Below are 24,502 nucleotides of genomic sequence, written 5' to 3'. Positions count from 1 at the left end.
AACTAATCTTATGTACGGAGCGACCAGTGGAATCGACATTCAGCAGCTGCGAATTCCTTCAGCCTGAGCTTTTTATGGCCTATATGGGTGTCGCACCAACCCTTCTTGGTGTTGTGCCTTGTCTCTATAGCGGACTTCCTTGTCTGCTGTACTTGGACCTCCTGGTCTGTTATGCGACCTCCTGGTCTGACCTCCTGGTCTGTTACAGTATGACCTCCTGGTCTGCTACACTCTAATGCTCAAATTTTATGTTTAACCAGAGATGCCTCCCTAGCCACCACGTATGTCACTTACACGTATGTACTTCACGAGAACTCGATGATTTCTGTGGTTCAATCCCCAAAATTGTAAAAACAAACACTCACTCACCACATACACACTTTTGTTTCTATTTCTATTTCTGCGCAGAAATTTTTCTTTAGACCAGATGTGTTGTAAATTTGGAGAAGGATCTGTTAATTTAAATTTCGGATTTAAAATAGATTTGCGCTATTTATCGCCTGTTGCGCTATTTATCGCTTGTTGCGCTATTTATCGCCTGTTGCGATATTTATCGCTTATTGCGCTATTTATCGCTTATTGTGCTATTTAAAAATCAACACTATCGTGTGATTTGAGTTACGTGGGCGTACCCAGACGCTCCGTTGCATAATTTACGCTGCGTGCGTCGGCCTTTGCGTACGCGAGTCTCAGCCTTTTGTTAGAGACACGTGTATACAAAACCAATGTCCACCGTAACACAACTAACACGTTTTATCAATGTAGATGATCCTCAGTCGTCTACCGTGCAACACACCAATCTCTCCTTTTACCTTTAGGTAGAGCTGCGTGTGTGCTTTACACTTTATCCCTTAACGCATTACTTTTACACTTTAACTATGAAATAGCGACAAATCTCTCTTAGCACGTTTTATCAATTATAAAATGGCAAACAGGAGAGTGATATATGAAAATACACGAATGAAAAAGAAATGCAGATATGCGTGTGTGCGTACGCAAGATAGAAATAAACAGTTTTAAAAGACACTAGTGTGTTGTTCTTACCTCCGGTTCCCGGATTCCTTCAGCACCCTTTACTAAGCGAAACAGACGCTTATCCCGTCAGCACTGCGAAGAATATGATCTCCCGCCCTTTGCTGATGGATAATGTCTGCTGAAATTACCTAGCAGAGATATGTGAAGGACAGGACGAGCCGCCAATTGATAAAGCTAAATATTTATCTTATTTAAAACCCTTTGTGAGGTCTAAGAACACTGTACGCTATTTGCGTATGGAGTACCGTAAGGGTACGCTCGTTGCGTAACAATCGCTTAGCCGTGGTCGAGACGCTCAAGCGTCACGTTCGCTCACGGCCAAGAGATCACAGGCAGGCACGCTATTGGCTGCTGACTAACGTAATGGTTCGCTATAGCGTAACGGACGCTGTATCGGGAGCGGGCTGCTCAAGCGATACAGACGCTCACGAGAATACGCTGTTGGTATCGGGCACACTTATAGGTGAGTGACTACCGTAATGCTACGCTATCAGCGTAGCGGACGCTCGAGACCACGAGGAGATCACGAGCGGCGCCGACGCTCACAATGTTAAACCTTTATGTCTAAACCACAAACAATGTAATTTGCTGTAAAACCTTAGTGTAGAGATAGGGTGTAAATGCAACACTGTATAACCTTATTAACTCAAAAGCTGTTCGAGCGTCACCGACGCTCTGAGAATACTTAACACTATAAGAAATACACAAATACCGTGCTTAGGGTCCAACGCCTAATATATATATTATGAATGTTATACTTGCAAAAGAATTAATACAATACAAGTCATACACTACAATATAACATAGACTAACTAACCAGGTAACTACACAGTAAATACAATACAAGTACGTTTAAGAGAAAATGAGAGAAAGAGAAGAGAGAGAGAGAAAGATATGGCCCATAATAACAAGAAAAGACAATATGATTACGGAGAAAACTTACGCACAAAGGAAACGATCGCATGCGCCTCTGGACATCCAGCTCCCGATTTTCAGCAATGATAACCGATGAAGAGTGAGTGCTGGATGTGATCGGCCTGTCTATTTATGCCCCACACACAATACAATTCAATGGTCCCTACAATCTCATTGTTCATTGGACACAGGAATTCGTCTTCGCATTATAACAAAAGGTCATAGGTTGATTCATACAGGTGGGCTGTGACTATTTCCAACAGCTCAGGTGGGAGGGAAACTGGGTTTCCCGCCGCATGGATAAGTAAGTGCAAATACAGTAAATGTTCATAAACTTCTTATGTCCATAACTATTCGCACGAGCGATTGATCCGCTTCAAACCAACACCGGAATATTGCTAATTAAATACTCTTCCGATGGATACTAAACACCACTGTATTACTCCTGTCTGACCCTTCATATCAAACAATGAGGGATCTCTCTGTCCAGGAACATACTACATTAACTAAACTTTCAGAATCTATCAAAGGGACCATAATTTACAAAATGCATTATATGGTGAAAATATGTAACGAAAGAGTCGCCCGCTAGACGCACACAATCTCTACCGTAAATGCGCATACCGTGCGCCTGCGGGTGCCCGCAACAGCGAGTATGCGCACGCACGGGAGAGCGCACGCATGCGCAGCAGGGACACATATGAGGTGCAAATATGGCAGTGTGCATCGTGATATTTTTCTGACTTTGACAGCTTACATGATTCTCCGCCCAGCGAAGAATTCTGGTGGCTTCCGCCATCGCCACTCTGCTCCTTGTGCCGCCTTGGCGGTTTACATGAACTAGTGCGGTGACGTTGTCTGACTGGATCAGAACTGGTTGGTCGCGAAGTAAGGTCTCCGCTTGACATAGGGCGTTGTATATGGCCCTTAGCTCCAGGATGTTGATGTGAAGACAAGTCTCCTGACTTGACCAAAGACCTTGGAAATTTCTTCCCTGTGTGGCTGCTCCCCAACCTCGGAGGCTCGCGTTCGTGGTCACCAGGATCCAGTCCTGAATGCCGAACCTGCGGCCCTCTAGAAGGTGAGCACTCTGCAGCCACCACAGGAGAGATACCCTGGCCCTGGGGGACAGGGTGATCAACTGATGAATCTGTAGATGTGACCCGGACCACTTGTCCAGTAGGTCCCATTGCAAGATCCTCGCATGGAACCTGCCGAAGGGAATGGCCTCGTATGATGCCACCATCATTCCCAGGACTCGAGTGCAGTGATGCACTGACACCTGTTTTGGTTTCAATAGGTTCCTGACCAGAGTCATGAGTTCCTGGGCCTTTTCTATCGGAAGATAAACCCTTTTCTGGTCCGTATCCAGAATAATGCCCAAGCAAAGTCAGACGAGTCGTAGGAACCAACTGCGACTTCGGGATATTGAGAATCCAGCCGTGTTGCTGTAACACCTTCAGTTAAAGTTATACGCTGTTCAGCAACTGCTCTCTTGATCTCGCTTTTATGAGGAGATCGTTCAAGTACGGGATAATTGTGACACCTTGCTTTCGCAGGAGCACCATAATTTCCGTCATTACCTTGGTGAAAATTCTCGGAGAAAATTCTGGAGAGACCAAACGGCAACGTCTGAAATTGGTAATGACAATACTGTACCGCAAATCTTAGGTACGCCTGATGAGGTGGATAAATGAGTACATGAAGGTATGCATCCTTTATGTCCAGAGATATCATAAAATCCCCCCCTTCTAGGCTGGCGATGACCGCTCTTAGCGATTCCATCTTGAACTTGAACCTTTTCAAGTATAGGTTCAGGGATTTTAAATTTAATATGGGTCTGACCAAACCGTCCGGTTTTGGGACTACAAACAGGGTCGAATAATTTCCATTTCCTTGTTGAAGCAGGGGAACCTTGACCACCACCTGTTGAAGATACAATTTGTGAATTGCATTTAACACTATCTCCCTTTCCTGGGGAGAAGATGGTAGGGCCGATTTGAAAAACCGGCGAGGAGGCACCTCTTCGAATTTCAGCTTGTAACCCTGAGAAACAATTTCTATTGCCTAGGGATCCACCTGCGAATGAACCCAGATGTGGCTGAAAACTCGAAGACGTGCCCCCAACTGGGCGGACTCCTTTAGCGGAGCCCCAGCGTCATGCAGTGGATTTTGTAGAGGCCGGGGAGGACTTCTGTTCCTGGGAACTAGCTGTGTTGTGCAGCTTCTTCCCTCTGCCCTTACCTCTGGCAAGAAAGGACACACCTCGTACTTTCTTGTTTCTCTGTGATCGAAAGGACTGCATTTGATAATGTGGTGCTTTCTTAGGCTGTGAGGGAATATAAGGCAAAAAATTTGATTTACCAGCTGTAGCTGTGGAGACTAGGTCCGAGAGACCTTCCCCAAACAATTCCTCACCCCTGTAAGGTAAAACCTCCATATACCTTTTTGAGTCGGCATCACCTGTCCATTGCCGGGTCCATAGGACTCGTCTAGCAGAAATTGACATAGCGTTTATTCTAGAACCCAGTAGACTAATGTCACTTTGAGCATCTCTTATATATAGGACAGCATCTTTTATATGCCCTATGGTCAATAACATAGCATCCTTATCTAGGGTCTCAATCTCTGCTGATAAGGTATCTGTCCATGCTGCCACCGCGCTACAACCCCGGCCGACGCAATTGCCGGTCTGAGTAAGGTACCAGAATGTGTGTAAATGGACTTTAGGGTAACCTCCTGCTTGCGGTCAGCATGGTCCCTGATGGTAGCCGTATCCTGGGATGGCAGCGCTACCTTTTTGGATAAGCGTGTCAATGCTTTATCCACCCTAGGGGAGGATTCCCACCGTATCCTGTCCATTGGCGGGAAAGGATACGCCATAAGAATCCTTTTGGGAATCTGCAGCTTTTTGTCTGGAGATTCCCAAGCTTTTTCACATAATTCGTTCAACTCATGTGAGGGGGGAAAGGTTATCTCAGGTTTCTTTCCCTTATAGATGTGTACCCTCGTGTCAGGGACAGGGGACTCTGTGATGTGCAAAACATCTTTTATTGCAATAATCATATATCGAATACATTTAGCCAATTTTGGCTGTAACTTTGCATCATCGTAGTCGACACTGGAGTCAGAATCCGTGTCGGTATCTGTGTCAACTATTTGGGATAGTGGGCGCTTTTGAGACCCCGAAGGTCCCTGCGACATAGGGACAGGCATGGGTTGACTCCCTGACTGTTCCCTAGCTTCAGCTTTGTCTAATCTCTTGTGTAATAAGTTTACATTAGCACTTAAAACATTTCACATATCCATTCAGTCAGGTGTCGGCGTTGTCGATGGAGACACCACATTAATTTGCTCCTGCTCCTCTCTAGGAGAGCCTTCTACCTCAGACATGTCGACACACGTGTACCGACACACCATACACTCAGGGAATCCTCTTATCTGAGGACAGTTCCCCAACAAGGCCCTTTGGAGAGACAGAGAGAGAGAGTATGCCAGCACACACCCCAGCGCTATATGACCCAGGAAAAAAACACAATAATTTTATGTTTACCCAGTAGCGCTGTATTTCCATATATATATGCGCCTAATTATGTGCCCCCCTCTTCTTTAAGACCCTCTTTCTACCGTGGTATAAGCAGGGGAGAGTCCGTGGAGCTTCCCCTCAGCGGTGCTGTGGAGAAAATGGTGCTGGTGAGTGCTGAGGGAGAAGCCCCACCCCCTCAGCGACGGGCTTCTGTCCCGCTCAAATATAGTAAAAAAATGGCGGGGGCTCTTATATATATATATACAGTGCCTAGCTGCATATATATTTATTTTGCCAAAGAGAGGTCTATATTGCTGCCCAGGGCGTCCCCCCTGAGCCCTTCACCCTTACACTGACTGCCGTGTGTGAGGTGTATGGGAGCAATGGAGCACAGCTTTACTGCTGTGCGTTACCTCAGTGAAGATCATGAAGTCTTCCGCCGCCTCTGAAGTCTTCTTTTCTTCTCATACTCACCCGGCTTCTATCTTCCGGCTCTGCGAGGGGGACGGCGGCGCGGCTCTGGGACGGACGGCGAGGGTGAGACCTGCGTACCGATCCCTCTGGAGCTAATGCTGTACAGTAGCCTAAGAAGCAGAGCCTATCAACTCACAGAAGTAGGTGTGCATCTCTCCCCTCCGCCCCTCGATGCAGGGAGTCTGTTGCCAGCAGGCTCCCTGAAAATAAAAAAATCTAACAAATATACTTTCTGTCAGGAAACTCAGGAGAGCTCCCTGAAAAGCACCCAGTCTCCTCTGGGCACAGTAGTAAACTGAGGTCTGGAGGAGGGGCATAGAGGGAGGAGCCAGTGCACACCCAGATCTAAAGTCTTTCTTTAAGTGCCCATGTCTCCTGCGGAGCCCGTCTATCCCCCATGGTCCTTACGGAGTCCCCAGCATCCTCTAGGACGTAAGAGAAAAATTATGCTGGCAGAAAAATCCAATTGAGTGATTAAACAGCTCCAGAGCTGCTCTGTAAGGCAAGTAAAAGGGTGTGGGCCCTGCAGCACTACCTGTAGTTTGCATTGTGCATTGGAAGCCTAGTTTGCTGTCTGTTTCCACTTCTTTTTTCTTGAGCCCCTCCCGTCTATACCCTTGTGCACTATCCTGACTTCTCCTCCCGTCTGCTTACTTTGTGCCTTCCAATGCACAATGCAAACTACAGGTAGTGCTGCAGGGCCCACACCCTTTTACTTGCCTTACAGAGCAGCTCTTGAGCTGTTACAGTGCCCAGCTGCTGCAAGAAATCAGCGTGAATGCTTCAGGGGCTGGGGCATGGCCAACATGAGCCCCACACCGAAGGAGGGTGGGGGTGTTTAATGCGAACTAGGGGTCTCGCACAATGCGAACTACAGGTAGTGCTGCAGGGCCCACACCCTTTTACTTGCCTTACAGAGCAGCTCTGGAGCTGTTACAGTGCCCAGCTGCTGCAAGAAATCAGCTTGAATGCTTCAGGGGCTGGGGCATAGCCAACATGAGCCCCACACCGACGGAGGGTGGAGGTGTTTAATGCAAACTAGGGGTCATCCAAGTGCCGCAAAAGGCCGCCATGCCCTGCACGCCCCTTTTCTCTTTTCATATGCAGACGAGGGTTGAAGCCAACTTTGACCCACTGCTTGGATGACATCGCCATATGCAAATCCATCTGCTGCAGGCCTTCCCCCAGGAATGCTTGCACTAGTTGTTGCATTTGGTTTGTTGTTTGGGGGTGCTTCAGTATTAGGCAGCCTTCTGCCCTCCCATGTTCATCTGAAAATATGTGTTCTCCCTGCAGTTGTTGTCCCCAGATGAGAGTTCCCTTGTGCTGCCTCAGTTGAATCTCCTTTACTTGACAGAGATGTGCCTGAGCAGCGGCCCTCCCCAGCCCTATCCCAAATCATACTTATTTTGCATAGGAGATACCATGGTCATGAAGACTGTTCTCCCAGGGTGCGGTTCATTCATTGCATTCTGGGTATGCTGACCCCTGTGATTTCCCCAAATGTGGGAAACTCGACTGCATTATTTAATGCGAACTAGGGGTCATCCAAGCACCGCAAAAGGCCGCCATGCCCTGCATACCCCTTTTCTCTTTTCATAAGCAGACGAGGTTTGAAGCCAACTTTGACCCACTGCTTGGATGACATCACTTGCTGCCTTTCCAATGAAGCAAGTTTAATTTAATAATAGGTGAAAAACCATCCCTACAAAGGTGTTAATCAGATACTTGGCTTTGTGGACACTTTTCAGAGCACAAATTTGTTAGCATAAAAATAAAGCCAGAAAATGAAGAGCTGTTTAATCACTCAATTGGATTTTTCTGCCAGCATATTTCTTTTTCTCTGCAACCCACTGCTAAATTGTGCTTCGTGGCTGTTTTTTTTATAAAATCACTTAATCAAATCTAACTCTGATTACATCAGAGAAGGCCAGGTACCCTACACCATAAGAGGTGGTTTGAAATTTTTACTTGTCTACTTAAAGATCACCAAAATCTGATAACGAGGTCAATTACGTCCCTAGGTGGGATTGAACCACCAACCTTTTGGTTAACAACTGAACACGCTAACTGTTTGCGCCTCAGAGACACTTTGCAAAAGTACATACTGACAAAGGTTAATAAGCATTCATCTAGAACGTTTCCTAGAAAAACTTTAAAAAGTCAATAATCTGGAGAGTTTTTGTAAGATGTTCCTTCCATCAACCAATGAAGAAACACATTGGTACTTTCCCATGATGAGTGAGTGCTTCAGGATCTCTTGCACTTACATGTGCAGCAAAGGACTACAATGGAAGCATGCTGGGCCTATAACCCAGAGGTAGGCAGATTGCAACTGTCCTCTGCTATATGCATTTTTTTTGTTAATTAAAGTAATCCAAAACTGGGATTGATATTTTGGCTCTTTTATTTTTACTTAAAGTACAATAACTTTTACTGTTTTAATTTGTTTTAATAGTATATTGACAGTATTGTTTTCTTTCAAAAATCCACTTAATTTTCTTTACCCTATTATCAAAATGGTAATTGACAAAAACAAACTACATTTTCACCAGAAGAGCAATACAAAATGTACAAGTGATATATTAAAATCATCTTTTCAGCTTGAATTTCAATGATGCATTGAGGTAACGATTTTGTGAGAAACATCTTCACCCTTAAATAAAGATTTTCTTAATTCCCTACCTGTGTGCTAATTAGATATCACCTTGTTTTCACATTAAACAGACTTTCACATGAGAAAGCAGCAAGGATGCAGTGGCGTTAATGTTTCCTGGTGTCAACCTGTATTATTTCAGTAGACATTGAAATGAGGATGCATCTTGCTGCCTTTCCAATGAAGCAAGTTTAATTTAGTAATAGGTTAAAAACCATCCCTACAAAGGTGTTAATCAGAGACTTGGCTTTGTGGACACTTTTCAGAGAACAAATTTGTTAGCATAAAAATAAAGCCAGAAAATGAAGAGCTGTTTAATCACTCAATTGGATTTTTCTGCCAGCATTTTTCTTTTTCTCTGCAACCCACTGCTAAATTGTGCTTCCTAGCTGTTTTTTTTATAAAATCACTTAATCAAATCTAACTCTGATTACATCAGAGAAGGCCAGGTACCCTACACCATAAGAGGGGGTTTGAAATTTTGACTTGTCTACTTAAAGATCACCGAAATCTGATAACAAGGTCAATTAGGTCCCTGGGTGGGAATGAACCACCAACCTTTTGGTTAATAGCCTTATACACTAACTGATTGCGCCACAGCGACACTTTTCAAAAGTACATACTGACAAAGGCTAATAAGCATTCATCTAGAACGTTTCCTAGAAACATTTTAAAAAGTCAATAATGTGGAGAGTTTTTGTAAGATGTTTCTTCCATCAACCAATGAAGAAACACATTGGTACTTTCCTATGATGAGTGAGTGCTTCAGGATCTCTTGCACTTACATGTGCAGCAGAGTACTGTAATGGAAGCATGCTGGGTCCATAACCCAGAGGTAGGCAGATTGAAACTATCCTCTGCTATATGCATTGTTTTTATTAATTAAAGTAATCCAAAACTGGGATTGATATTTTTGCTCTTTTATTTTTACTTAAAGTACAATAACTTTTACCATTTTAATTTGTTTTAATAGTATATTGACAGTATTGTTTTCTTTCAAAAATCCAATTAATTTTCTTTACCCGATTATTAAAATGGTAATTGACAAAAACAATCTACATTGTCACCAGAAGAGCAGTACAAAATGTACAAGTGATATATTAAAATCATCTTTCCAGCTTGAATTTCAATGATGCCTTGGTGCAACAATTTTGTGAGAAACATCTTCACCCATAAAGAAAGATTTTCTTAATTCCTTACCTGTGTGCTGATTAGATATCACCTTGTTTTCACATTAAACAGACTTCCCCATGAGGAAGCAGCAAGGATGCAGTGACGTTTATGTTTCCTGGTGTCAACCTGTATTATTTCAGTAGACATTGAAATGAGGATGCATCTTGCTGCCTTTCCAATGAAGCAAGTTTAATTCAGTAATAGGTGAAAAACCATTCCTACAAAGGTGTTAATCAGAGACTTGGCTTTGTGGACACTTTTCAGAGAGCAAATTTGTTAGCATAAACATAAAATCAGAAAATGAAGAGCTGTTTAATCACTCAATTGGACTTTTCTGCCAGCATAATTTTTTTTCTCTGCAACCCACTGCTAAATTGTGCTTCCTAGCTGTTTTTTATAAAATCACTTAATCAAATCTAATTCTGATTACATCAGAGAAGGCCGGGTACCCTACACCATAAGAGGGGGTTTGAAATTTTGACTTGTCTACTTAAAGATCACCAAAATCTGATAACAAGGTCTATTACGTCCCTGGGTGGGATTGAATCACCAACCTTTAGGTTAATAGCCATACACACTAACTGATTGCGCCACAGCGACACTTTGCAAAAGTACATACTGACAAAGGCTAATAAGCATTCATCTAGAACGTTTCCTAGAAAAACTTTAAAAAGTCAATAATCTGGAGAATTTTTGTAAGAAACACATTGGTACATTCCCATGATGAGTGAGTGCTTCAGGATCTCTTGCACTTACATGGGCTATTAACCAAAAGGTTCCCACCCAGTGATGTAATTGACCTTGTGATCAGATTTTGGTGATCTTTAAGTAGACAAGTCAAAATTTCAAACCCCCTCTTATGGTGTAGGGTACCTGGCCTTCTCTGACGTAATCAGAGTTAGATTTAATTAAGGTGCACAAGGGCATAGAAGGGAGCGGTTTAAGAAAAGAGAAGTGGAAACAGACAGCAAACTAGGCTGGAGAGAGACCTGAGACAAAGAGATCTGAATTATACGAGAGCCGACCAGGGGAAACACAAATTATGCAGTCAAGTTTCCCACATTTGGGGAAATCGCAGGAGCAGCACACCCAGAGTGCAATGGGTGAGCCTTTCCCTGGGAGAAGCACCTTCCTGATCATAGTATCTCACCTGGCAGGTAAGTAGGAGTTGGGCTAGTGCTGGGGAGGGTCGCTGCTCGGGTACCCCCCTGTCAAGTGAAGGAGATCCAACTGAGGCAGCACAAGGGAACTCTCGAAAGAAGAACAAGGCTAGAGGAAGATCTGAGACAAAGAAATCTGACTTTTACCAGAGCTGACCAGAGGAAAGCACAAACACAGTACCCCACTACCACCAGGAAACATTAACGCCACTGCATCCTTGCTGCTTTCTCATGTGGAAGTCTATTTAATGTGAAAACAAGGTGATATCTAATTAGCACACAGAAAAGAAAATTAAGTGAATTTTTGAAAGAAAACAATACTGTCAATATACTATTAAAACAAATTAAAATGGTAAAAGTTATTGTACTTTAAGTAAAAATAAAAGAGCAAAAATATCAATCCCAGTTTTGGATTACTTTAATTAACAAAAAAAATGCATATAGCAGAGGATAGTTTCAATCTTTCTACCTCTGGGTTATGGGCCCAGCATGCTTCCATTGCAGTACTCTGCTGCACATGTAAGTGCAAGAGATCCTGAAGCACTCACTCATCATGGGAAAGTACCAATGTGTTTCTTCATTGGTTGATGGCAGAAACATCTTACAAAAACACTCCAGATTATTGACTTTTTAAAGTTTTTCTAGGAAACGTTCTAGATGATTGTTTATTAGCCTTTGTCAGTATGTAATTTTGCAAAGTGTCGCTGTGGCGCAATCAGTTAGTGTGTATGGCTATTAACCAAAAGGTTGGTGGTTCAATCCCACCCAGGGATGTAATTGACTTTGTTATCAGATTTTGGTGATCTTTAAGTAGACAAGTCAAAATTTCAAACCCCCTGTTATGGTGTTAGGTATTTAGACTTCTCTGATGTAATCAGAGTTAGATTTGATTCAGTGATTTTATAAAAACAGCTAGGAAGCACAATTTAGCAGTGGGTTGCAGAGAAAAAGAAATATGCTGGCAAAAAAATCCAATTGAGTGATTAAACAGCTCTTGGATGGTTTTTCACCTATTACTAAATTAAACTTGCTTCATTGGAAAGGCAGCAAGATGCATCCTCATTTCAATATCTACTGAAATAATACAGGTTGACACCAGGAAACATTAACGCCACTGCATCCTTGCTGCTTTCTCATGTGGAAGTCTGTTTAATGTGAAAACAAGGTGATATCTAATTAGCACACAGGTAAGGAATTAAGAAAATCTTTATTAAAGGGTGAAGATGTTTCTCACAAAATCGTTGCCCCAATGCATCATTGAAATTCAAGCTGGAAAGATGATTTTAATATATCACTTGTACATTTTGTATTGCTCTTCTGGTGACAATGTAGTTTGTTTTTGTCAATTACCATTTTAATAATTGGGTAAAGAAAATTAATTGGATTTTTGAAAGAAAACAATACTGTCAATATACTATTAAAACAAATTAAAATGGTAAAAGTTATTGTACTTTAAGTAAAAATAAAAGAGCAAAAATATCAATCCCAGTTTTGGATTACTTTAATTAACAAAAAAAAATGCATATAGCAGAGGATAGTTTCAATCTGCCTACCTCTGGGTTATGGTCCCAGCATGCTTCCATTACAGTACTCTGCTGCACATGTAAGTGCAAGAGGTCCTGAAGCACTCACTTATCATGGGAAAGTTCCAATGTGTTTCTTTATTGGTTGATGGAAGAAACATCTTACAAAAACTCTCCACATTATTGACTTTTTAAAATGTTTCTAGGAAACGTTCTAGATGAATGCTTATTAGCATTTGTCAGTATGTACTTTTGCAAAGTGTCGCTGTGGCGCAATCAGTCTGTGTGTATGGTTATTAACTAAAAGGTTGGTGGTTCAATCCCACCCAGGGACTTAATTGACCTTGTTATCAGATTTTGGTGATCTTTAAGTAGACAAGTCAAAATTTCAAACCCCCTGTTATGGTGTAGGGTACCTGGCCTTCTCTGATGTAATCAGAGTTAGATTTGATTTAGTGATTTTATAAAAACAGCTAGGAAGCACAATTTAGCAGTGAGTTGCAGAGAAAAAGAAATATGCTGGCAAAAAAATCCAATTGAGTGATTAAACAGCTCTTCATTTTCTGGCTTTATTTTTATGCTAACAAATTTGTTCTCTGAAAAGTGTCCACAAAGCCAAGTCTCTGATTAACATCTTTGTAGGGATGGTTTTTCACCTATTACTAAATTAAACTTGCTTCATTGGAAAGGCAGCAAGATGCATCCTCATTTCAATATCTACGGAAATAATACAGGTTGACACCAGGAAACATTAACGCCACTGCATCTTTACTGTTTTCTCATGTGGAAGTCTGTTTAATGTGAAAACAAGGTGATATCTAATTAGCACACAGGTAAGGAATTAAGAAAATCTTTATTTAAGGGTGAAGATGTTTCTCACAAAATCGTTGCCCCAATGCATCATTGAAATTCAAGCTGGAAAGATGATTTTAATATATCACTTGTACATTTTGTATTGCTCTTCTGGTGACAATGTAGTTTGTTTTTGTCAATTACCATTTTAATAATCGGGTAAAGAAAATTAAGTGGATTTTTGAAAGAAAACAATACTGTCAATATACTATTAAAACAAATTAAAATGGTAAAAGTTATTGTACTTTAAGTAAAAATAAAAGAGCAAAAATATCAATCCCAGTTTTGGATTACGTTAATTAACAAAAAAAAAATGCATATAGCAGAGGATAGTTTCAATCTGCCTACCTCTGGGTTATGGACCCAGCATGCTTCCATTACAGTACTCTGCTGCACATGTAAGTGCAAAAGATCCTGAAGCACTCACTCATCATGGGAAAGTACCAATGTGTTTCTTCATTGGTTGATGGAAGAAACATCTTACAAAAACTCTCCACATTATTGACTTTTTAAAATGTTTCTAGGAATCGTTCTAGATGAATGCTTATTAGCCTTTGTCAGTATGTACTTTTGCAAAGTGTCGCTGTGGCGCAATCAGTTAGTGTGTAAGGCTATTAACCAAAAGGTTGGTGGTTCAATCCCACCCAGGGACTTAATTGACCTTGTTATCAGATTTTGGTGATCTTTAAGTAGACAAGTCAAAATTTCAAACCCCCTGTTATGGTGTAGGGTACCTGGCCTTCTCTGATGTAGTTAGATTTGATTCAGTGATTTTATAAAAACAGCTAGGAAGCACAATTTAGCAGTGGGTTGCAGAGAAAAAGAAATATGCTGGCAGAAAAATCCAATTGAGTGATTAAACAGCTCTTCATTTTCTGGCTTTATTTTTATGCTAACTAATTTGTTCTCTGAAAAGTGTCCACAAAGCCAAGTATCTGATTAACATATTTGTAGGGATGGTTTTTCATCTATTACTAAATTAAACTTGCTTCATTGGAAAGGCAGCAAGATGCATCCTCATTTCAATATCTACTGAAATAATACAGGTTGACACCAGGAAACATTAACGCCACTGCATCCTTGCTGCTTTCTCATGTGGAAGTCTGTTTAATGTGAAAACAAGGTGATATCTAATTAGCACACAGGTAAGGAATTAAGAAAATCTTTATTTAAGGGTGAAGATGTTTCTCACATAATCGTTGCCCCAATGCATCATTGAAATTCAAGCTGGAAAGATGATTTTAATGTATCACTTGTACATTTTGTATTGCTCTTCTGGTGACAATGTAGTTTGTTTTTGTCAATTACCATTTTAATAATAGGGTAAAGAAAATTAAGTGGATTTTTGAAAGAAAACAATACTGTCAATATACTATTAAAACAAATTAAAATGGTAAAAGTTATTGTACTTTAAGTAAAAATAAAAGCTAAAATATCAATCCCAGTTTTGGATTACTTTAATGAACAAAAAAAAATGCATATAGCAAAGGATAGTTTCAATCTGCCTACCTCTGGGTTATGGGCCCAGCATGCTTCCATTGCAGTACTCTGCTGCACATTTAAGTGCAAGAGATCCTGAAGCACTCACTCATCATGCGAAAGTACCAATGTGTTTCTTCATTGGTTGCTGGAAGAAACATCTTACAAAAACTCTCCAGATTATTGACTTTTTAAAGTTTTTCTAGGAAACGTTCTAGATGAATGCTTATTAGTCTTTGTCAGTATGGACTTTTTGCAAAGTGTCTCTGTGGCGCAATCTGTTAGTGTGTTCAGCTATTAATCAAAAGGTTGGTGGTTCAATCCCACCCAGGGACGTAATTGACCTTGTGATCAGATTTTGGTGATATTTAAGTAGACAAGTCAAAATTGCAAACCCTCTCTTATGGTGTAGGGTACCTGGCCTTCTCTGATGTAATCAGAGTTAGATTTGATTAAGTGATTTTATAAAAAAAACAGCTAGGAAGCACAATTTAGCAGTGGGTTGCAGAGAAAAAGAAAAATGCTGGCAGAAAAATCCAATTGAGTGATTAAACAGCTCTTCATTTTCTGGCTTTATTTTTATGATAACAAATTTGTTCTCTGAAAAGTGTCCACAAAGCCAAGTATCTGATTAACATCTTTGTAGGGATGGTTTTTCACCTATTACTAAATTAAACTTGCTTCATTAAAAAGGCAGCAAGATGCATCCTCATTTCAATATCTACAGAAATAATACAGGTTGACACCAGGAAACATTAACACCACTGCATCTTTGCTGTTTTCTCATGTGGAAGTCTGTTTAATGTGAAAACAAGGTGATATCTAATTAGCACACAGGTAAAGAATTAAGAAAATCTTTATTTAAGGGTGAAGATGTTTCTCACAAAATCGTTGCCCCAATGCATCATTGAAATTCAAGCTGGAAAGATGATTTTAATATATCACTTGTACATTTTGTATTGCTCTTCTGGTGACAATGTAGTTTGTTTTTGTCAATTACCATTTTAATAATCGGGTAAAGAAAATTAATTGGATTTTTGAAAGAAAACAATACTGTCAATATACTATTAAAACAAATTAAAATGGTAAAAGTTATTGTACTTTAAGTAAAAATAAAAGCTAAAATATCAATCCCAGTTTTGGATTACTTTAATGAACAAAAAAAAATGCATATAGCAAAGGATAGTTTCAATCTGCCTACCTCTGGGTTATGGGCCCAGCATGCTTCCATTGCAGTACTCTGCTGCACATGTAAGTGCAAGAGATCCTGAAGCACTCACTCATCATGCGAAAGTACCAATGTGTTTCTTCGTTGGTTGCTGGAAGAAACATCTTACAAAAACTCTCCAGATTATTGACTTTTTAAAGTTTTTTTAGGAAACGTTCTAGATGAATGCTTATTAGTCTTTGTCAGTATGCACTTTTTGCAAAGTGTCTCTGTGGCGCAATTGGTTAGTGTGTTCAGCTATTAATCAAAAAGTTGGTGGTTCAATCCCACCCAGGGACATAATTGACCTTGTGATCAGATTTTGGTGATATTTAAGTAGACAAGTCAAAATTGCAAACCCCCTCTTATGGTGTAGGGTACCTGGCCTTCTCTGATGTAATCAGAGTTAGATTTGATTAAGTGATTTTATAAAAAAACAGCTAGGAAGCACAATTTAGCAGTGGGTTGCAGAGAAAAAGAAAAATGCTGGCAGAAAAATCCAATTGAGTGATTAAACAGCTCTTCATTTTCTGGCTTTATTTTTATGATAACAAATTTGTTCTCTGAAAAGTGTCCACAAAGCCAAGTATCTGATTAACATTTTTGTAGGGATGGTTTTTCACCTATTACTAAATTAAACTTGCTTCATTGGAAAGGCAGCAAGATGCATCCTCATTTCAATATCTACGGAAATAATACAGGTTGACACCAGGAAACATTAACGCCACTGCATCTTTGCTGTTTTCTCATGTGGAAGTCTGTTTAATGTGAAAACAAGGTGATATCTAATTAGCACACAGGTAAGGAATTAAGAAAATCTTTATTTAAGGGTGAAGATGTTTCTCACAAAATCGTTGCCCCAATGCATCATTGAAATTCAAGCTGGAAAGATGATTTTAATATATCACTTGTACATTTTGTATTGCTCTTCTGGTGACAATGTAGTTTGTTTTTGTCAATTACCATTTTAAAAATCGGGTAAAGAAAATTAATTGGATTTTTGAAAGAAAACAATACTGTCAATATACTATTAAAACAAATTAAAATGGTAAAAGTTATTGTACTTTAAGTAAAAATAAAAGCTAAAATATCAATCCCAGTTTTGGATTACTTTAATGAACAAAAAAAAAATGCATATAGCAAAGGATAGTTTCAATCTGCCTACCTCTGGGTTATGGGCCCAGCATGCTTCCAGTGCAGTACTCTGCTGCACATGTAAGTGCAAGAGATCCTGAAGCACTCACTCATCATGCGAAAGTACCAATGTGTTTCTTCATTGGTTGCTGGAAGAAACATCTTACAAAAACTCTCCAGATTATTGACTTTTTAAAGTTTTTCTAGGAAACGTTCTAGATGAATGCTTATTAGTCTTTGTCAGTATGTACTTTTTGCAAAGTGTCTCTGTGGCGCAATCGGTTAGTGTGTTCAGCTATTAATCAGAAGGTTGGTGGTTCAATCCCACCCAGGGACGTAATTGACATTGTGATCAGATTTTGGTAATATTTAAGTAGACAAGTCAAAATTGCAAAACCCCTCTTATGGTGTAGGGTACCTGGCCTTCTCTGATGTAATCAGAGTTAGATTTGATTAAGTGATTTTATAAAAAAAACAGCTAGGAAGCACAATTTAGCAGTGGGTTGCAGAGAAAAAGAAAAATGCTGGCAGAAAAATCCAATTGAGTGATTAAACAGCTCTTCATTTTCTGGCTTTATTTTTATGATAACAAATTTGTTCTCTGAAAAGTGTCCACAAAGCCAAGTATCTGATTAACATCTTTGTAGGGATGGTTTTTCACCTATTACTAAATTAAACTTGCTTCATTGGAAAGGCAGCAAGATGCATCCTCATTTCAATATCTACGGAAATAATACAGGTTGACACCAGGAAACATTAACGCCACTGCATCTTTGCTGTTTTCTCATGTGGAAGTCTGTTTAATGTGAAAACAAAGTGATATCTAATTAGCACACAGGTAAGGAATTAAGAAAATCTTTATTTAAGGGTGAAGATGTTTCTCACAAAATCGTTGCCCCAATGCATCATTGAAATTCAAGCTGGAAAGATGATTTTAATATATCACTTGTACATTTTGTATTGCTCTTCTGGTGACAATGTAGTTTGTTTTTGTCAATTACCATTTTAATAATCGGGTAAAGAAAATTAATTGGATTTTTGAAAGAAAACAATACTGTCAATATACTATTAAAACAAATTAAAATGGTAAAAGTTATTGTACTTTAAGTAAAAATAAAAGAGCAAAAATATCAATCCCAGTTTTGGATTACTTTAATTAACAAAAAAAAAATGCATATAGCAGAGGATAGTTTCAATCTGCCTACCTCTGGGTTATGGACCCAGCATGCTTTCATAACAGTACTCTGCTGCACATGTAAGTGCAAGAGATCCTGAAGCACTCACTCATCATGGGAAAGTACCAATGTGTTTCTTCATTGGTTGATGGAAGAAACATCTTACAAAAACTCTCCAGATTATTGACTATTTAAAGTTTTTATAGGAAACGTTCTAGATGAATGCTTATTAGCCTTTGTCAGTATGTACTTTTGCAAAGTGTCGCTGTGGCGCAATCAGTTAGTGTGTACAGCTATTAACCAAAAGGTTGGTGGTTCAATCCCACCCAGGGACATAATTGACCTTGTTATCAGATTTTGTTGATCTTTAAGTAGACAAGTCAAAATTTCGAAAACCCCTGTTATGGTGTAGGGTACCTGGCCTTCTCTGATGTAATCAGAGTTAGATTTGATTCAGTGATTTTATAAAAACAGCTAGGAAGCACAATTTAGCAGTGGGTTGCAGAGAAAAAGAAATATGCTATCAAAAAAATCCAATTGAGTGATTAAACAGCTCTTCATTTTCTGGCTTTATTTTTATGCTAACAAATTTGTTCTCTGAAAAGTGTCCACAAAGCCAAGTCTCTGATTAACACCTTTGTAGGGATGGTTTTTCACCTATTACTAAATTAAACTTGCTTCATTGGAAAGGCAGCAAGATGCATCCTCATTTCAATATCTACTGAAATAATACAGGTTGACACCAGGAAACATTAACGCCACTGCATCCTTGCTGCTTTCTCATGTGGAAGTCTGTTTAATGTGAAAACAAGGTGATATCTAATTAGCACACAGGTAAGGAATTAAGAAAATCTTTATTTAAGGGTGAAGATGTTTCTCACAAAATCGTTGCCCCAATGCATCATTGAAATTCAAGCTGGAAAGATGATTTTAATATATCACTTGTACATTTTGTATTGCTCTTCTGGTGACAATGTAGTTTGTTTTTGTCAGTTACCATTTTAATAATCGGGTAAAGAAAATTAATTGGATTTTTGAAAGAAAACAATACTGTCAATATACTATTAAAACAAATTAAAATGGTAAAAGTTATTGTACTTTAAGTAAAAATAAAAGCTAAAATATCAATCCCAGTTTTGGATTACTTTAATGAACAAAAAAAAATGCATATAGCAGAGGATAGTTTCAATCTGCCTACCTCTGGGTTATGGACCCAGCATGCTTCCATTACAGTACTCTGCTGCACATGTAAGTGCAAGAGATCCTGAAGCACTCACTCATCATGGGAAAGTACCAATGTGTTTCTTCATTGGTTGATGGAAGAAACATCTTACAAAAACTCTCCACATTATTGACTTTTTAAAATGTTTCTAGGAATCGTTCTAGATGAATGCTTATTAGCCTTTGTCAGTAAGTACTTTTGCAAAGTGTCGCTGTGGCGCAATCAGTTAGTGTGTAAGGCTATTAACCAAAAGGTTGGTGGTTCAATCCCACCCAGGGACTTAATTGACCTTGTTATCAGATTTTGGTGATCTTTAAGCAGACAAGTCAAAATTTCAAACCCCCTGTTATGGTGTAGGGTACCTGGCCTTCTCTGATGTAATCAGAGTTAGATTTGATTCAGTGATTTTATAAAAACAGCTAGGAAGCACAATTTAGCAGTGGGTTGCAGAGAAAAAGAAATATGCTGGCAGAAAAATCCAATTGAGTGATTAAACAGCTCTTCATTTTCTTGCTTTATTTTTATGCTAACTAATTTGTTCTCTGAAAAGTGTCCACAAAGCCAAGTATCTGATTAACATATTTGTAGGGATGGTTTTTCACCTATTACTAAATTAAACTTGCTTCATTGGAAAGGCAGCAAGATGCATCCTCATTTCAATATCTACTGAAATAATACAGGTTGACACCAGGAAACATTAACGCCACTGCATCCTTGCTGCTTTCTCATGTGGAAGTCTGTTTAATGTGAAAACAAGGTGATATCTAATTAGCACACAGGTAAGGAATTAAGAAAATCTTTATTTAAGGGTAAAGATGTTTCTCACAAAATCATTGCCCCAATGCATCATTGAAATTCAAGCTGTAAAGATGATTTTAATATATCACTTGTACATTTTGTATTGCTCTTCTGGTGACAATGTAGTTTGTTTTTGTCAATTACCATTTTAATAATAGGGTAAAGAAAATTAAGTGGATTTTTGAAAGAAAACAATACTGTCAATATACTATTAAAACAAATTAAAATGGTAAAAGTTATTGTACTTTAAGTAAAAATAAAAGCTAAAATATCAATCCCAGTTTTGGATTACTTTAATGAACAAAAAAAAAATGCATATAGCAAAGGATAGTTTCAATCTGCCTACCTCTGGGTTATGGGCCCAGCATGCTTCCATTGCAGTACTCTGCTGCACATGTAAGTGCAAGAGATCCTGAAGCACTCACTCATCATGCGAAAGTACCAATGTGTTTCTTCATTGGTTGCTGGAAGAAACATCTTACAAAAACTCTCCAGATTATTGACTTTTTAAAGTTTTTCTAGGAAACGTTCTAGATGAATGCTTATTAGTCTTTGTCAGTATATTCTTTTTGCAAAGTGTCTCTGTGGCGCAATCGGTTAGTGTGTTCAGCTATTAATCAAAAGGTTGGTGGTTCAATCCCACCCAGGGACGTAATTGACCTTGTGATCAGATTTTGGTGATATTTAAGTAGACGAGTCAAAATTGCAAACCCCCTCTTATGGTGTAGGGTACCTGGCCTTCTCTGATGTAATCAGAGTTAGATTTGATTAAGTGATTTTATAAAAAAACAGCTAGGAAGCACAATTTAGCAGTGGGTTGCAGAGAAAAAGAAAAATGCTGGCAGAAAAATCCAATTGAGTGATTAAACAGCTCTTCATTTTCTGGCTTTATTTTTATGATAACAAATTTGTTCTCTGAAAAGTGTCCACAAAGCCAAGTATCTGATTAACATCTTTGTAGGGATGGTTTTTCACCTATTACTAAATTAAACTTGCTTCATTGGAAAGGCAGCAAGATGCATCCTCATTTCAATATCTACGGAAATAATACAGGTTGACACCAGGAAACATTAACGCCACTGCATCTTTGCTGTTTTCTCATGTGGAAGTCTGTTTAATGTGAAAACAAAGTGATATCTAATTAGCACACAGGTAAGGAATTAAGAAAATCTTTATTTAAGGGTGAAGATGTTTCTCACAAAATCGTTGCCCCAATGCATCATTGAAATTCAAGCTGGAAAGATGATTTTAATATATCACTTGTACATTTTGTATTGCTCTTCTGGTGACAATGTAGTTTGTTTTTGTCAATTACCATTTTAATAATCGGGTAAAGAAAATTAATTGGATTTTTGAAAGAAAACAATACTGTCAATATACTATTAAAACAAATTAAAATGGTAAAAGTTATTGTACTTTAAGTAAAAATAAAAGAGCAAAAATATCAATCCCAGTTTTGGATTACTTTAATTAACAAAAAAAAAATGCATATAGCAGAGGATAGTTTCAATCTGCCTACCTCTGGGTTATGGACCCAGCATGCTTTCATAACAGTACTCTGCTGCACATGTAAGTGCAAGAGATCCTGAAGCACTCACTCATCATGGGAAAGTACCAATGTGTTTCTTCATTGGTTGATGGAAGAAACATCTTACAAAAACTCTCCAGATTATTGACTATTTAAAGTTTTTATAGGAAACGTTCTAGATGAATGCTTATTAGCCTTTGTCAGTATGTACTTTTGCAAAGTGTCGCTGTGGCGCAATCAGTTAGTGTGTACAGCTATTAACCAAAAGGTTGGTGGTTCAATCCCACCCAGGGACATAATTGACCTTGTTATCAGATTTTGTTGATCTTTAAGTAGACAAGTCAAAATTTCGAAAACCCCTGTTATGGTGTAGGGTACCTGGCCTTCTCTGATGTAATCAGAGTTAGATTTGATTCAGTGATTTTATAAAAACAGCTAGGAAGCACAATTTAGCAGTGGGTTGCAGAGAAAAAGAAATATGCTATCAAAAAAATCCAATTGAGTGATTAAACAGCTCTTCATTTTCTGGCTTTATTTTTATGCTAACAAATTTGTTCTCTGAAAAGTGTCCACAAAGCCAAGTCTCTGATTAACACCTTTGTAGGGATGGTTTTTCACCTATTACTAAATTAAACTTGCTTCATTGGAAAGGCAGCAAGATGCATCCTCATTTCAATATCTACTGAAATAATACAGGTTGACACCAGGAAACATTAACGCCACTGCATCCTTGCTGCTTTCTCATGTGGAAGTCTGTTTAATGTGAAAACAAGGTGATATCTAATTAGCACACAGGTAAGGAATTAAGAAAATCTTTATTTAAGGGTGAAGATGTTTCTCACAAAATCGTTGCCCCAATGCATCATTGAAATTCAAGCTGGAAAGATGATTTTAATATATCACTTGTACATTTTGTATTGCTCTTCTGGTGACAATGTAGTTTGTTTTTGTCAGTTACCATTTTAATAATCGGGTAAAGAAAATTAATTGGATTTTTGAAAGAAAACAATACTGTCAATATACTATTAAAACAAATTAAAATGGTAAAAGTTATTGTACTTTAAGTAAAAATAAAAGCTAAAATATCAATCCCAGTTTTGGATTACTTTAATGAACAAAAAAAAATGCATATAGCAGAGGATAGTTTCAATCTGCCTACCTCTGGGTTATGGACCCAGCATGCTTCCATTACAGTACTCTGCTGCACATGTAAGTGCAAGAGATCCTGAAGCACTCACTCATCATGGGAAAGTACCAATGTGTTTCTTCATTGGTTGATGGAAGAAACATCTTACAAAAACTCTCCACATTATTGACTTTTTAAAATGTTTCTAGGAATCGTTCTAGATGAATGCTTATTAGCCTTTGTCAGTAAGTACTTTTGCAAAGTGTCGCTGTGGCGCAATCAGTTAGTGTGTAAGGCTATTAACCAAAAGGTTGGTGGTTCAATCCCACCCAGGGACTTAATTGACCTTGTTATCAGATTTTGGTGATCTTTAAGCAGACAAGTCAAAATTTCAAACCCCCTGTTATGGTGTAGGGTACCTGGCCTTCTCTGATGTAATCAGAGTTAGATTTGATTCAGTGATTTTATAAAAACAGCTAGGAAGCACAATTTAGCAGTGGGTTGCAGAGAAAAAGAAATATGCTGGCAGAAAAATCCAATTGAGTGATTAAACAGCTCTTCATTTTCTTGCTTTATTTTTATGCTAACTAATTTGTTCTCTGAAAAGTGTCCACAAAGCCAAGTATCTGATTAACATATTTGTAGGGATGGTTTTTCACCTATTACTAAATTAAACTTGCTTCATTGGAAAGGCAGCAAGATGCATCCTCATTTCAATATCTACTGAAATAATACAGGTTGACACCAGGAAACATTAACGCCACTGCATCCTTGCTGCTTTCTCATGTGGAAGTCTGTTTAATGTGAAAACAAGGTGATATCTAATTAGCACACAGGTAAGGAATTAAGAAAATCTTTATTTAAGGGTAAAGATGTTTCTCACAAAATCATTGCCCCAATGCATCATTGAAATTCAAGCTGTAAAGATGATTTTAATATATCACTTGTACATTTTGTATTGCTCTTCTGGTGACAATGTAGTTTGTTTTTGTCAATTACCATTTTAATAATAGGGTAAAGAAAATTAAGTGGATTTTTGAAAGAAAACAATACTGTCAATATACTATTAAAACAAATTAAAATGGTAAAAGTTATTGTACTTTAAGTAAAAATAAAAGCTAAAATATCAATCCCAGTTTTGGATTACTTTAATGAACAAAAAAAAAATGCATATAGCAAAGGATAGTTTCAATCTGCCTACCTCTGGGTTATGGGCCCAGCATGCTTCCATTGCAGTACTCTGCTGCACATGTAAGTGCAAGAGATCCTGAAGCACTCACTCATCATGCGAAAGTACCAATGTGTTTCTTCATTGGTTGCTGGAAGAAACATCTTACAAAAACTCTCCAGATTATTGACTTTTTAAAGTTTTTCTAGGAAACGTTCTAGATGAATGCTTATTAGTCTTTGTCAGTATATTCTTTTTGCAAAGTGTCTCTGTGGCGCAATCGGTTAGTGTGTTCAGCTATTAATCAAAAGGTTGGTGGTTCAATCCCACCCAGGGACGTAATTGACCTTG

At 38.7% G+C, this 24,502-nt stretch overlaps 1 non-coding gene and 1 pseudogene across 1 annotated transcript; one reads left to right on the top strand and one right to left on the bottom strand.

Annotated features, from left to right (window-relative positions):
- The first annotated feature begins 7,350 nt into the window (after window positions 1–7,350).
- On the top strand, window positions 7,351–7,529 carry LOC135029385 (U1 spliceosomal RNA; annotated as a pseudogene).
- A 3,252-nt stretch (window positions 7,530–10,781) lies between these two features.
- LOC135029317 (U1 spliceosomal RNA) lies at window positions 10,782–10,944 on the bottom strand. Its single transcript, XR_010225472.1, has one exon. It is a non-coding gene; the product is annotated as a U1 spliceosomal RNA (small nuclear RNA).
- Window positions 10,945–24,502: the final 13,558 nt, after the last annotated feature.

This window comes from Pseudophryne corroboree, unplaced genomic scaffold, assembly GCF_028390025.1.
Source record: "Pseudophryne corroboree isolate aPseCor3 unplaced genomic scaffold, aPseCor3.hap2 scaffold_485, whole genome shotgun sequence".
Classification (NCBI taxonomy): Eukaryota; Metazoa; Chordata; class Amphibia; order Anura; family Myobatrachidae; genus Pseudophryne; species Pseudophryne corroboree.
The sequence above is the reverse complement of the archived record's forward strand: the minus strand, read 5'-3'. Positions and strand labels throughout refer to the sequence as shown.